Genomic DNA, 15,192 nt, shown 5'->3' with positions numbered 1-15,192 from the left:
GACATTTTACACTTTGTTTCGTGCTGAAAATAGCAGATCTACAAGCTCACAACGCGTCACGAGATCGGCAATTTTCAGCAAGTGTAAAAATCAGCCATTACGACAGCATCAAGGCCCGACAAAATACATTTTAGTCGACTAAATCAACTGTAGATTTAGTCGACTAAAACTAGACTAACACTAAAACATTCCTGGTGACTAAAATTAAATGAAGTTTCATTTCAAAGGACTATAACTAAACTAAAATAGAAATTTACTGCCAAAAACAACACTGCTATGGACTCACTCCACCATGACATTACAAAATCAAAAATTAAAAGGCACCACTCAATTCAAACAAGTGTGACTTATAATACCTCTAAAAAGTAAAAAAAGATAATACCATTAACCAATCATTATGAATTACGAAAAAGTTTGAGAAGTACCGATTTAGAAGGCATTCGTAGAAGTGGCCTTACAGTAGGTCTTATGGGTTAAATGTGGCAAAAATAAAATAAGTCTACATCAACAGCCAGCTACGGAAGGGAGAATCACATCCATGCATGAGTTTCCCATTCACGGATGGCTAGCAGTGTTGTGTTCAGAGCCAAGGAAATAAACAATGTCTGTCTGTCTGTCTGTCTGTCTGCAAAACACTCTAGATCAAATTTAATGCCCCGACGAATCCTACAATTCCAGACATTTTAAGCCACTTTAGGCCTTGAATGTCACAAATTAAATTGAAGATGTTGAGACTTTTTTTAAGGATCCACAGGAACCCTGTGGAGATGTGTGTGTGTGCGTGTGCGTGTGCGTGTGTGCGTGTGTGTGTGTGTGTGTGTGTGTGCGCGCATGCGTGTGTGTACGCGCAAATGAGAGTGTGTGATCTGTTATGTTCGGCAGCGAGTGATTCTCTTTAAAAATAAAACAAACACGCTAGCATCGCCTAGCAACCAGCCACCCTCCAGTGCAAACATTCGAGGCGGGCTTCATTCAGCAACATCCCCTCTCTCTATGTCACACACACACGCAAAATGTACGTGCGCTTGCGCGTTCGACGACACGGACACGCGCGCACTTATACATGCCTGGTAGAAAAGAGGAATGGCTACAGTACAGTTGCATCATCTTCCCATTAAAAACAGGCACAGCGGCAACCAGACCCTGTAAGGAGAGACATGCAGACAGGCATGTGCGCCGCACACACACACACACACACACACACACACAGACACAGACACACACTGCGACATTCCCCCTTCACGTTTACAGCGTGTGCTTGCACATACACGCACAGAAAGGAAAAGTAGCTTTATTTCAGACCGAAACTAGGCACTCTCGACCAGACCACTACACCTCTCTTAAATCGCTGTCAGACGTATCTCAACCACAAGCCGAAACTAAGTTAACCTCCTCTCCTCTCCTCTCCTCTCCTCTCCTCTCCTCTCCTCCTCCTTCTCCTCCCCCCCCCCTCACACACACACACACACACACACACACACACAAGACAATTGTGGCAGCCAAAAACTGCTGGCTCTAAAGAGGGAAGTGGAGGTACGGGGATTGCATAATGCCTCCTAGTGTCTCAGTTAAGCTCCGTGGTCAGTCAGTAGTCACACACAAATATGCTCTCTTATGAGGGAGATTATCGTAAGGCTTACAGTGTGACACACGCACACACACACACACACACGTTTGCTATTCCATGTTCCCGGGCAAACGCTGCATCCAGTTTTCCTTCTTTCACACCCTCCTCACAGTCTGGAGACAACGTGCAGAGAGTATAGAGACAGAGCCGCTTAAAGGACACACGATGGCCGATCAGTCAATCGACGCGTCCTTCCTTCCTACCCACACACACGCATGATGATGCCCCACCCACCTAACTTATGTTCCCCCGCGTTGACAGGCCCGAGGGTGGGGTAGGGGAAGGGCTCGTCTTCTCATGAATCAAGCCATACATAAGTACCACGCTAAGACCCCGGCCAGCTATGTTTTACCTCTCTCTCTCTCTCTCTCTCTCTCTCTCTCACACACACGGGATAAGCTGGGATCACAAGGAGGGAGGGCCCTGTTGTCATGGACGCAGCCTAGCCTGTATGCAACCAAGAGGGGCGTGTGGTGTGGTGTGGTGTGGGCCGGCTCTGGGTGCACTCCAGTATGACCGTCGGAAGGAGCGTCTTGTCGGTGTTTAACCCATTCTGAACGGGAACCCATTTTGCTTTATAGCTATTGAAAAATAGCAGATCTACAAGCTCATACTACGAGCTTGTAGGTCTGCTATTTTTGGAAAAATCGAAGAACGACTGACATTTTTAGAATCTGATCTCAGGTCAGAATGGGTTAATCAGACCAGTGTGTGTGTCCAGTGGAAACCTCGTATGAATCTGATCTCAGGTCAGAATGGGTTAAGTTTGGCGACTGAAACTATGATGGAAAATGTTCGTCCGACTTATCTTTTAGGTTTTTTTTTTCTCACCTACGAAAACCAACTAAAAACTACGCCATGGTGACTAAAACTTAAGCCAAACAAATAAATAAAAAACCACTTAACTAACTAGACTAAAATGTTTAGGGAGTGACTAGTCGAGACGAGATCCAGTAGAAATAAGACATGTCATCTTATATGTTTGATTGTGTGCAGGTGTGAGTCTCTCCGCAGCACACAGCCAAGTATAAACCAGGCATTTCAACGCCATCACAGCATAGTATTTTGGACTAGACCTGCCATTTTCAAATGGCAGATTATCAAAGTGGTAAAATGAGCCTATAGTCGCTTCTTGTTTTTTATAGAAGTCGCTTGTTTCTCTTGCAAAATCTGGCAACAGTGCCGATTAGCAGCATTGCGTACACCTGCAGTGCCCTAGTAGGGAGGAAGTGAACAGCTATTGAATGAAGCAGCACACAGTGAACAACTCAATGGAACCCGGCCTGGAAGGGCCAAGAACTGTGTTGTTTTTGGCAGCAAATTTCTATTTTAGTTTAGTCATAGTCTTTGTGACTGAAACTTCAGTTTTAGTCATATTTGTGTCACCTGGACTGTTTAAGTGTTAGTCTAGTTTTAGTCGACTAAGTGTCATGCGATTTTAGTCCACTAAATCCACAGTTTATTTAGTAGACTAAAATGTATTTTGGTGGGCCTTGTAATGACAGATTTTGCACATGCTGAAAATAGCAAGCTCAGTTGTAGATCTGCTATTTTCAGCATGTAATCAAGTGTAAAATGACTTCTACTGGATCTCTTGTCGACTAGTCCCTTCCTAACATTTTAGTCTAGTTTAAAAAGAATTGACGAAATTCTCAATATATTGAGTCTTAGTTTTAGTCATCATAGCTTAGTTCATCATTTAGTTTGTCAGTGAAAAAAGGTAGTCATCGAACATTTTTGGCCAAGAATAAGGTCAATAGTGCCCTCAGGACTCAGGTGTACTAAGTATAGACTAGTTTAAGTTAACCACATTTAACCTGGTATGTTTATTTTGGATCCATTTTCACAATAGAATCACATTTAAATATTAACGCATCTTGGGCGGGAACCCCTTTTGCTGTTTTAAGCATTTAGCTATTGAAAAATAGCAGATCTACAAGCTCATAGTGCCGTGCTACGAGCTTGTGTAGGTCTGCCATTTTTGAAAGATCGTCATAATGTGGCACAAATCTTTGAATATATATTCTTTCAGAGCAAATGTTTTTGCTTCTGGGCAGGTCCCTGGAACAACATATGTTCAGATGGGGGGTCTGCGGGCCAAATACAGACATTGTTTTGAGAACCACTGATATAGAAACGCAGGTTTTTCCAGAAAACGGTCATGATTTAGAAGACATTTTGTAGAATGGAGCTCGGATCTAAATGGGTTAAATTCATTTTGTCAACCGTCTTATATCAACCGTCTTAACCCATTCTGACCGGGCACCCATTTTGGTGTTAGCATCATGTTATGCTTTACCTATTGAAAAATAGCAGATCTACAAGCTCATATCGCGCCACCGAGTGGCGCGATACGAGCTTGTAGGTCTGCTATTTTTGAAAAATCGAAGAACGACTGACATTTTTAGAATCTGATCTTAGGTCAGAATGGGTTGATCAGACCAGTTGTGTGTCCAGTGGAAACCTCGTATGAATCTGATCTCAGGTCAGAATGGGTTATATACAGTAGCAGGGGATTATAACATTGTCTTGGTGATTCTCTACATGACTAAGCCCAGTGTTGGAGAGCGGATGCAATTTGCCAGTTAAATTCCTCTGGGAAGACACAAGGTCTCCTCAGGTCACCGATTGAAAGTGAAAATAGCTTCCGTTCTACCGCACAGACTCAAATCCAGCCATTTATACCACAGCATTCAGAATATAATAGGATATTTCATTTCCCCATCACATCTCCCCTCCCTCCTGCATTTAAAGAAACAAAACATTCCTGCAAAGGGTGGGCAATAATGCAGGCAGTGGCTGACTGTGTCACACACACACTGGTGAGCTGGCAGGAGCTGTGGAGCTGCACTGCGCTTTATGTGAAAAGAAACCCCAATATAGCTAGTATAGGCAGCTCATCGTCATGAAGCAAATGACTACAACGCCAGTGTCTTCTAAAGCTGGGTCATATTGTCAAACTCAAGGCCCGGGGGCCAAATCAGGCCCGTGAATGAATTATCTTTGGCCCGCGGGATGATATTTAATTAGTATTAAGAATTGGCCCTCTGGTATATTGCACGGACCACCATAATACTACAATCCCACAATGCACTACGAGTGCATTGTCACGTATCGAGGGCCCGCAAGCGCAAGCATGCGTCTTCTCTTCGCTATTGATCAGCAGTGAAAGTATATCACTTGTGGTCAACTTTCAGCTACCCCTCTCCCCAAAAATGGCCTGTGTGTTGAAACACAGTCCGGCCCTATAGACTTGTACCAATTTCTTTATTTTGGCCCACTGTGTATTCGAGTTTGACATCCCTTAAATAATTACAAAGAAGAAAAACAACAAAGAAAGTGTTGTAACCTGCCGTTTTTTTTCTACTTTCTAATTCTTTGTTTGGCCCGAAATATTGTGTGTGTTGTCATGATTTGTCACGACAAGAGTTGGCTTCGTACGACGCTTAAAAGGTCTTTAAATAAAAATAAAAATAAACAGCCTATGGGCCGTTCGTTGTTCTGAAAGGGGGAGGGACTGCGCCGCTCTATAGAGTTAAAAGGTTTTGTCCAAAGCGTTTACCACTTTCCATTGGTTTGATATTTTCGAAAAGAAATCCAAAACCTAAAGAATTGAGTTATAAGGTTTCCTCCCGACAGCAACGATGTAGGAATTGTTAAGGGAAATAGGTAATCCCTAAAACAAAAAAAGGATCCCAACCCCATTTACCACCCGTTAAAATCAAAGTCACTGGCTTCAACGAACCAGTGATATTGCTACTGAATCTTTGTCCAATAACATTAATTACACCTGCCATCCCAAGTCAACGTACTCCCTGATTAGACGGTACTAGACACTAGACAGCTACAAACGATTCAAAGGTCAGCAATAGGGTATTGTAATTTGATCTTTTCGCAACTCTGCATTCTCATATAACTAGCTCATCCGTTGTTAGAGCCAGGCCTAACAAACTTTGACCACTTTGGGTGTGTGAATAGAATAGTGACGATATACCCACTCACTCACTCACTAGGCAGCAACTCAAATGGTGGAGAACCAATACTGTACAGTACTGTAGAATGTACTGTACTGTGATATCTCACCAATCTTCTCCAACCTAGATCTGAGCCCATGTTTGTGACAAGGTATTATTTCAGTCAGAATAACTAGATGATGAACTATAACACTTGGTTCAGCTGAAAATTTATATATTGTTTTTACTGAGCCCTGTGCTGCTAGCTGGCCACCCCCTCCACCTTTAAACCCATTCTGACCCGAGATCAGATTCTAAAAATGTCTTCTACATCCTGACAGTTTTCATTCTGACCTGAGATCAGATTAAAAAAAATGTCTTCTATGTCAGTCGCTCTTCGATTTTTCAAAAATAGCAGACCTACAGCTATGAGCTTGTAGATTTGCTATTTTTCAATAGCTAAAGCATAACATAGTGCTAACACCAAAATGGGTTCCCTCCCAGAATGGGTTAAGTGAAACCCAGCCTCCTACTGTGTCAATATCAGTTGATTTAGTATGTGTCAAACGATAAACAATTTGTTTCATAGTGCTGGCAATTCAATCAAATATAGTTTGGTCAGCAACTTCTTGCTGCAGCTTGAGCTGTGCATGAAAAAAAAAAAAAAAGAAGCTTTGTGAAGAGTACGGATTTAACCGTAAGTCTCCAAATGTGAAAACAAAACAATGGGTACAGTGTTAATTCTTAGTCAGGGCCAGGTCTAGCCAAAAATCTGACCCGTTTGAATTGAGTGGTACTGTACTGTGCTGCACTGTACTGCACTGTACTGTACTGTACTAGCCCTCCTCCCTGGCCTGTGTGTGTCTGATAGAGGCTGTACAACAGTGACACTTGGTGAACACACAATTCTATTTTGTTACTGCACATTTACTATGGTACTCTATTGTGATATGAAGTCATATGAAAATCATTTCATTTAAAAATGATTATAGAAACATTTTAAAATAAACCATTTTATCTTGGCCTGGGCCATGGCTCAGCGGTCCAGGCACCTTGGCTGGTACAATCCAGTCTGGCAGTGTGCCGCGGGTTTGACTCCCGATCCCAACGGCCTTCACTGCATGTCTTCCCCCCCCCCCCCCCCCCATCTCTCTCCTTATTTCCTGTCAGCCTACTGTCTATCCCTCCATAAAATATATAAAATAAAGGCGAAAGCCACAAAAAAAAACATTAAAAGAAAAAAAGAACCAGATTGTTCTTTAATGTTTTTAAAAACTATTTTTCCACAAATGAGTCTTGGAAAAATGGGGGTCGTTTTATGAATCAGTCATAATATCCGGCACAATACGGTAATAGTAAGGGTCTCCCTCCATGATGAGACCCTTGGAAACGACTAAAAACACACCCTTTAGTTTAGTCCTCCCAAAGTCTCTGTGGCTTTGGCCGTCTCACCTGCCCCAGCGCCATTATATAACGGCTGAGATAAGAATATATGCAGTATCAGTGACTGACCTCCTCCCTTATCTGGTAGAGGTCAAACTCCAGGAGGTGACGTCGTCACACACAGTCACCTGTGCTCAATATCACCACCTGATACTGATAGGAGGTGGGTCTCTCAAACTGCATATGGGGAGGGGGGGGGGTCTAGTGAATGGCTGCAAAGATGACGCTCCCATTCAACAAAGTCAGGATTGCTCCTTAGACAAATTTGGTTCCCAAACTTTTATATATCAAGGACACTGAAGCACTGAGAAAACTGTTGCACCTTTTCTTCGTCCTTTTTTTCTTCAAACTTGACTACGGTAGCGGTGGTCTCAAAAACATACGGGAAACTTTGACAGGAAAATACTTGCTCACCGTATAGAAAAATAAGTAAAACTCCTTAGACTGAGACTTAGAAAAATATATTTTCTTTTATTTTATCATGCTGTGCTCATGGTGCTCTGTGCTCATGGTGCAATTAAAAAGCAAACGTTACGGTCCTCAGACCTCAGATAGCACTGACGAAGGTCTGAGGACCGAAACGTTTGCTTTTTAATTGCACCATGAGCACAGAGCACCATAAGAGCATGATAAAATAAAATAAAATATATTTTTCTAAGTCTCAGTCTAAGGAGTTTTACTTCTTTTTCTATACAGTGAGCGAGTCTATTCCTGTCAAAGTTTCCCTTATATATCAAGGACAGCCATGATGACTCAGAGCTAGGGCTAGTCGACCTTGTTGTTAGTACTAGTTTTGGTTACTAGTTTTTCCCCCCGATTTTGTAGGCCTCAAGATCAGGTAGATTATAGTTATAGTAAGTCACCAAAGTACAGTTTTTAAATATTTTAGGGATGCACCGAAAGGGAAATTCTTGGCCGAAACCGAATATAAGAAACAGTTGGCCGAAAACCGAATATCCGAATATATTTAATATTATATATTTTTTTGCCTACCATTGCTGTCATTGCCGTACCTTAAAGCTACCTGATTTATGTTTATGGCAAAACTTAACTTAAATAATAATCACTGTTATGGGTCCATAAAACATTTATTCAGCTCATTTGAATGCATTAATTGCATACACTGGCACAGGCAGAAAAATGCTTTTTTAGCCATTTTCTGCCGAATATTTTCTGCGGACGAATATTCGGTGCATCACTAAAATATTTATTTATTTATTTTCTCTGTTCTTTAACATAATAGGTAGTTAAACAACTAGTCGACTAGTAAACTAGGCAACTAGTCAACTAGTAAAGATGACTAGAAGTGAATGCCCTACTCAGAGCGTACAAATAGAACTCCTCAAGGAACCCTGCTGAGCATCCCCCGGAGACCCACTTTGAGAACCACTGGTTTAGACGTTCCTGCTGGTACTGCTAAAGAAAATAAATCACCAAAACATGACGGCAAGATGCAACTGTATGTTGTTGTTGACCAAAGCATTTAAACCTCATTCTGCCCTTCCTTCACCCTCTAAGCTTTCCATTTGAAAGACCCGTCTTTCAAAACTGGTAGCACAAGAATTGAATTAATCATGTCTGAGATGCATCTTACACAATACACACATACACAATACTCACAATGTCAAATCTAAAAAGGGCCTAAAACTGATCCACGTGCCACAAGTCCTGTTCAAGTGCATCATCCTTTGTGTCTAATTGTGTTGTTGTTGGGTATTTTTTGGGGGGAAGGAGGGACTAACCCTATTAATTGCCATGGCATCGAGGGCAATTTTAAAGAGAAGCTTTTGGCTGCTGCACCACTAGCCCTGTGAGAAGATACATTGATACAACGCTGCTGAACTGTTACACAAACATGGAACTTTTAACGCAATGTTATACTTCAGCTATTGAAAAATAGCAGATCTACGAGCTCATAGTGCGACACAGAGTGCCACGCTACGAGCTTGTAGGTCTGCTATTTTTGAAAAATCGTGTGGGGTTTTTCATGGATGGGTTTTTCTGAAAACTGTCAGGATTTAGAAGACATTTGATTTGTAGAATCGTCCTCAGGTCAAAATGGGTTAATTCTCCCACCAGGGCTGAGGAATGAGGGCTGAGGCACCTTGTATGTCTGTCACACTCAAACTATATAAATATTATATATATATATATATATATATATATCGTGTATATATATATATATATATATATCGTATGACAAATATGCAAACTGAGTTCATCATTGAGTCCATGTTAAAAGGTTTAAAATAATCCAATCACAAAATTGTGATCGAGCAGGTTTCTCTTATTTTTAACAAATCCAACACGTTTACGTAGGTAGCGTACACAATTAGCCGATTTAAAAGATCATAAAACACACCACGAAATGTTGTGAGCTTGTAGATCTGCTATGTTAACTAAAATAATCCTTCATTAATCATAATTGAGGCAACAGCCTGAAATAATCGTCATGTTGAATTGATTTGAAGTCACATTGCTCAGCCCTACCCTCATAGGAGTGGAACTGTGATAATAGAACAATGGCAACTTGTGGAAACTATATCCATTTCACCTTTACAGTCCAAAGAAAACAAGTTTACATTTACAACAGCAGTTTAAAGTTTAACAGCATACTATAGGCAAGTCTGGCGTGACCACACACTTTTTCCATTAGTTAAGCTGAGTTCCATTAAGCCAAGTCCACACCAGTGATTCGCGAGAATCGCGACGGGACAAAAACCAGTGCAATACTTTACAGAGAACAGTTGCGCCGGTCCAAATTTCACCACTGCCTTCATGTAGACTAGAGTGCACACACTGTCCAGTTTTAGGGACGGACTTGTCTTGTCTGCCGTGTATGACTCCTATGATGAATAAACGACTCGTACTACAAATGTTAGATTTCTCTTTCACTTCTACGGTGACGTTATTGCTGCTAACAATGTTGAGAACCAGAAAGAAACCAAAGAACGCCACTCTTGTATAATATACGAGATGATTTAACAATATAAATCAATATGTGGTAACTCTCCGACTTTCTCTCTACATTCCTCAACAGTAGAGGAAGCGTATGATTGCTGTTCAGCAGTCAGAGAGGGAACACTCCTATTTGCTCATTCAAATGACACACGAGCGGCATATTATGAAAGGTTCAGCCACTGACAAAATGAAGTGCAGTTGTACCATGTCAACTTATAATAACCAATGTCGTTATGTTTTAGCCGACTAAATTATTCATTAGGTGGATATATAAAGCCTTTTCCACCATGGAAAACACAAATATAACCTCACTGTTGTGTCGGTCAAGTTAATTAATGAATTATATCCCAGCAACTAAGCACATTGATAGCGATAATGTAACTGTTGTAACATGCAGTTGCAGTGGTCATTTTGTCCAAATGAATTACATCTAACAAAAACAAATTGTTCACGTCACACCAGAAGGAGCCAATTTGGGTTGGCCCTTATGGGTCTTGGTGCATTGTAACTTTGTGTACAAGTGGACCCTGGTCCCTGGCTTGCCTTTCTGTAACTCTGGGTAAGTGGGTATACAAATATAAGCAAATGGACCCTTACCACCAGATTCTAATTTAAATGTAGGATTTGAATGTGTAGACTGGGTTCCCCGAGATAAAAAGAAAATCCTTGTCAAACTGGAGAGTGGGGTCACTAAAACATAACCTGTCATATACATATATTGATTCACTCATCATGAGTCATGCCTTTAACTCATTTTAGCCGTGCACAACCATCATAATTCAGCTCATCTGTGGTAATAGCTGGTCATAGCAGAGAGAGACAACCAGCCAACCAACCAGGCAATCCCAAAACAAAGTTCTGCATAGAAGGCTGGGGGGATCGGATTAACCGCTGGAGGGGGTGGGGGGGGGAACCGTGTTCAATAATTAACCCAACATTTTTAACCACCGTGGCTACGAGGCTAACGCTAGCTAAAGTCACTGATCCACTACAATGGCACCATGGAGATTGTGTTTCAAGCAAGCAGCCAAACTGCTAGTAAAAAAAAAACCACAAGACTGTGGTGCAGCAGGGGACGTAGTTTTAAGCACCGCATGTGTGGCATTTTTTATTGATAAGATTAAAGTTGAAGTGTTTACCAACCAACCCACTGACTGGTCCGCATGCTCAAAACTCCATTTCACAAACACCTCTATAGCCTGCTTTCCAGCTATATTACTCCGTTACCATAACCGCTATGATGATAATAGCCAATTGCAGTGCATTGTACTGTATGATTTCAAAAGGCGTAGAATCGAAGTGTTTATACTGCCTTTGTTTTGATTTCGTTTCATTCAAAGTAAACTCATATTTTGGGTGTGTGTGTGTGGTTTTTTTTGTAAGTTTACACAGATCGCAATACTACTACACTGGTCGCCACTGCAGGGAAGGCCCAGCTGTGTTTGTACTGCTTGCTTGTTGCTACTGTAGTGCTGCTAGCTAACTAGCTAGCTGTTAAATTAGCCTCAAGTGGGCTAGTATGAGCTAGCGATACTAGCCCACTTGAGGCTACTTTAACATTAACAAGCACCACTGACCACCGTCAGGGCCAACGACCCGTGGTGTCGGGGGGGGGGGGGGAACCAAGTCCTTTCCCCGGGGGGGAGAGACAAGTGTCGCCGGCTCGCCGTGATCAACACAGCACAGGCAGGCAGGCGGCACTTTGATGCTTTCTTCGGAGGCGTCGGTCGGCGTTGGGGAGACAAAAACATATACACCAATATATAATAATATATATATATAGATATACGTCATTGTCGTCGGGCTACACCGATACTGACTCACTGACCGCCGTGTAAATAAAACGAAGCCGTTTGTTTGGGGGGGAGGAAGGAGGGTGGGGGGGTTATTATGTGTCGTTGGTTTCGCACAGCCAGCCGTTGGTTTGGTTTCACAGCTTGTCAAAACGGTGTGTGTGTGTGTGTTGTGTGAGGCTAATGACGTTAGCCTCTCTCCCTCTCTCACACACACACACACACACACACACTCACAGTCTCACACAGTCACACAAACACATACATACAGATACAACAAGCTAGCTACTTACGTTTTCCTGCCGTTCTGTTAAGAATGTAGATCCAATCTCACAGACAGACCAAGTCCTTTTCCTCGGTGATGTGAAGATAATATAGTTATAAACCTAACTAACTTACATCTATGTATAAATATATATATATATGTATATAATATCTTTTCAAGCTAATGCTAACCGGGGCTAGCTTGGTGGTGGTGGTGTTTCCTTATTTTGACATACACACACACACACGCGCGCGCACGGAAAATAATAATAATAATAATACACGAGATTTGTTGTTGGCCTCTCTCTCTGTGTGTCTCTCTCTCTCTCAGATGAGCGAAGATAATTCCTTTCTCCGCGGTTCTTCTTCCCTGCTTGGACGGCGTTGATTCACACGCATGTTTGACGCCAAGTTTGTGTCCCTCTTTTCGCTCCGTTAAAACAACAGTTCGCTACAAATAAGGCTCTCTCTCTCTCTCTCTCTCTCTCTTTCTCTCTCTCTCTCTCTCTCTCTCCTCTTCCGCACAACAAACCAGACGGTGGACCGGCTAGAGAGCGGCTAACTAGACAGATCGGGAATGGGGGTTTATATTAGATAATATAATAACAACCCGGGTGTTGTTCGTCCATTGAAAAGGCCACAGAGCAGAGGCTCAGCTATCCTTCCACTTTGGGTGCTGAACAGCGTTGCCAGATTGTGCGAGAGGAATGAGCCACCGAGGCCTATGAAAACAAGCTCAAAATAATTTAAGCCTACTCCACAAATGTAACCTCCTCGCCTCACCAGGCTTTCCACCACGGAGGACAAAAATGAGCAATTTCTAAATATAATATTCATCAACCGATCTACAAGCTTGTGATGCTGTTTTACCAAAAATCTAGTTTTTTAATTCAAAATAAATAAATGGGGGTCTGTGTGGAGTCTGTGGACAATTCAATGGGGGGGTCCTGACCTGGCTTGACAATGAAAATGTTTGAGAACCACTGGTTTAAACAACTATTTAGGAAACAAGCCTAAATACGCTACTACACTTTAGAAACAACAAAATACCGCAACTTAATATTTACAAACAGCGTTACAGGAAAAAACAAGCCGAAAATCTCTTATAATAAGCGGACATGGCAACACTGGTACTGAACAAGAGGAGGTGCTATTTTTGGGTACGCGCGCCGCCATTGGTCTACGCCGCCTCGGAGGCCGATTGGGCCTTCTACTCTGCCAATCAGCTCTGCCCCCTCTATTCCAAAGCCGCGTTCTCATTGGTTCCCCGTTACATACAGCAGTGGTTGTCAAACATTTTGTCAAAATTGATATGAATGAATCTGCTGGGGGCGGCGGCGCTGGTCGCTGGAACAACCCCAAGGACCCTCTGAGGGTCCCCGAACCCCACTTTGAGAACCACTGCTTGTAGTTCTGCTATATTTGAATAATAAAATAATGGTTAATGACAAGTAATTAAAATCTACAGTGACACGGATGCTTTCCCAGTTTTAATGGGTTGGTTAATGGGGTGATTTTCAGAAGAAATAACAACAGATGTATTATATTTCATATACTGTAAAACAATATAGTTTTTTATGCGAGTACTTCTTCCATCACTGTCTATATAGCTACTGTATAACATAATCAGTATAGACTATAGATCTGTCTCAAAATTGAGGAAAAAGTGCAAACACAGAGATATGGGTGGGACTGCGGTATAGAAAGATGTTGAGTGAGTCTGCAATCCTGCAATGCAATCTGCACAAACTTGGATGCCAGGAGGGAGAAAGGTATAGGCCTATAATATTTGAACGTCAAGTTCAGAAAGCTTCAGGTCACTGGTGTCTGTGTAACAGTCTAACAGATAAACCTGGCAGAGGCAATACAAAGTGGAGGTCATGTTTACTGCCGGAAAAATAGCTATATGTTTTTACTTAAGTAAAAGTATCAATGCTGCCATTTAGAAACATTCTGTTACAACAAGTAAAAGTCCGGAAAATCACTTGAAGAAAAGTACAAAAGAGTGTCGCCAAAATGTAGCAGATCTACAAGCTCACAGCATCGTGACGTGTTGTTGTGAGTTTGTAGATTGGCTATTGTCAAATAGCCAAAGTTTAAATAGCGCTGAAGTGGTTAATGTATGTTTTATTATAATAATAATAATAATAATCTAAATTGACAAAGTAACTATATAGTAACTACAGTAAATAATTGTTGTGGAGTCTCTGAGATGTAGAGGTATAGAGGTAAAAGTACTGAGAATGGGAAATACTCTAGTAAAGTAAAATACCTCCAAATTAGGTGACATACTTACTTAATTAAATTTAGTAAAGTAAGTAAGTAAGTAAGTAAGTAAGTAAGTAGTAGTACGTAAGTTACTGTATATACCACTGCTGATAACGCCAGACAAAAGGAAAATCCAACCACCGGCATGGAGAAGGTACAGTAGAGATATGAAAGTAAACAGTGTTGCAGGAATTTTCCACAGAAATACAACCAGAAAATGAACAATTTGAGCTTAAAATCTGATGAATTGAAAATGGTGGACCCTATTGTAAACAAGCGTAATGCTTTTTGGTGTCGTCCACAGTCACACAGTTAACCGTTTTTGTATTGAGTTTTGCTGAAATGTACCTATTCTGCATATACTGTTAATACATCTTTCAATCAATCAATCAAATACATCAAAAGCTGGACATAGGAAACAGGTTTTAATGTGGTTAAATTTTATTATTTTACTCCCTTCTGAGTTAGTTTAGAGGACTTCACAGGAGGTCGACTTGCTTTCTCCCATCTGATGAACAAGGCCTCAGGTATTTCATATTACATCACATTCAATCGCTCACTCTCAAAGTGTCGGGTTTTTATTTACACTGTGTGGAAATACTGAATACCTTGAGATATGGCCTGCTGCTCCTAAAATAAATAACAGAGAATTCAAAGAACAGAATTAATTCAAAGTAGGCCTGTACTCACTTTACTCAACTGTACAGGGGCAGCGGTGGCCGAACGGTTTGCGGAGCGGTCTGGATATCGGAAGATCGCTAGTTCGTATCCCCGGACCGGCACGTTAAAATGACTACCGCTGAAGAGCCCTTGGACAAGGCATTGAACCTCTACCATGAAATGTTCTATGAGCAGGGCCTGGCTGTAAACAAGTTCTTGAGCT

General features: G+C 41.6%; 1 protein-coding gene across 8 annotated transcripts in view; it reads right to left on the bottom strand.

Moving 5' to 3' along the window:
- Positions 1-12,714, bottom strand: part of ppm1bb (protein phosphatase, Mg2+/Mn2+ dependent, 1Bb) — a 31,479-nt gene extending 18,765 nt beyond the window's left edge. For all 8 annotated transcript variants that reach the window (XR_013965777.1, XR_013965778.1, XM_080789206.1 and 5 more), the window contains exon 1: positions 12,071-12,714. The gene's annotated coding sequence lies outside the window, so the exon portion shown is untranslated. The remainder of the gene's footprint in view (positions 1-12,070) is intronic.
- Positions 12,715-15,192: the final 2,478 nt, after the last annotated feature.

This window comes from Protomyctophum bolini, assembly GCF_963924005.1.
Source record: "Protomyctophum bolini genome assembly, chromosome: 18".
In the NCBI taxonomy this organism is placed as follows: domain Eukaryota; kingdom Metazoa; phylum Chordata; class Actinopteri; order Myctophiformes; family Myctophidae; genus Protomyctophum; species Protomyctophum bolini.
Note: the sequence above shows the minus strand (reverse complement) of the source record. Positions and strands in the feature narration are given on the sequence as shown.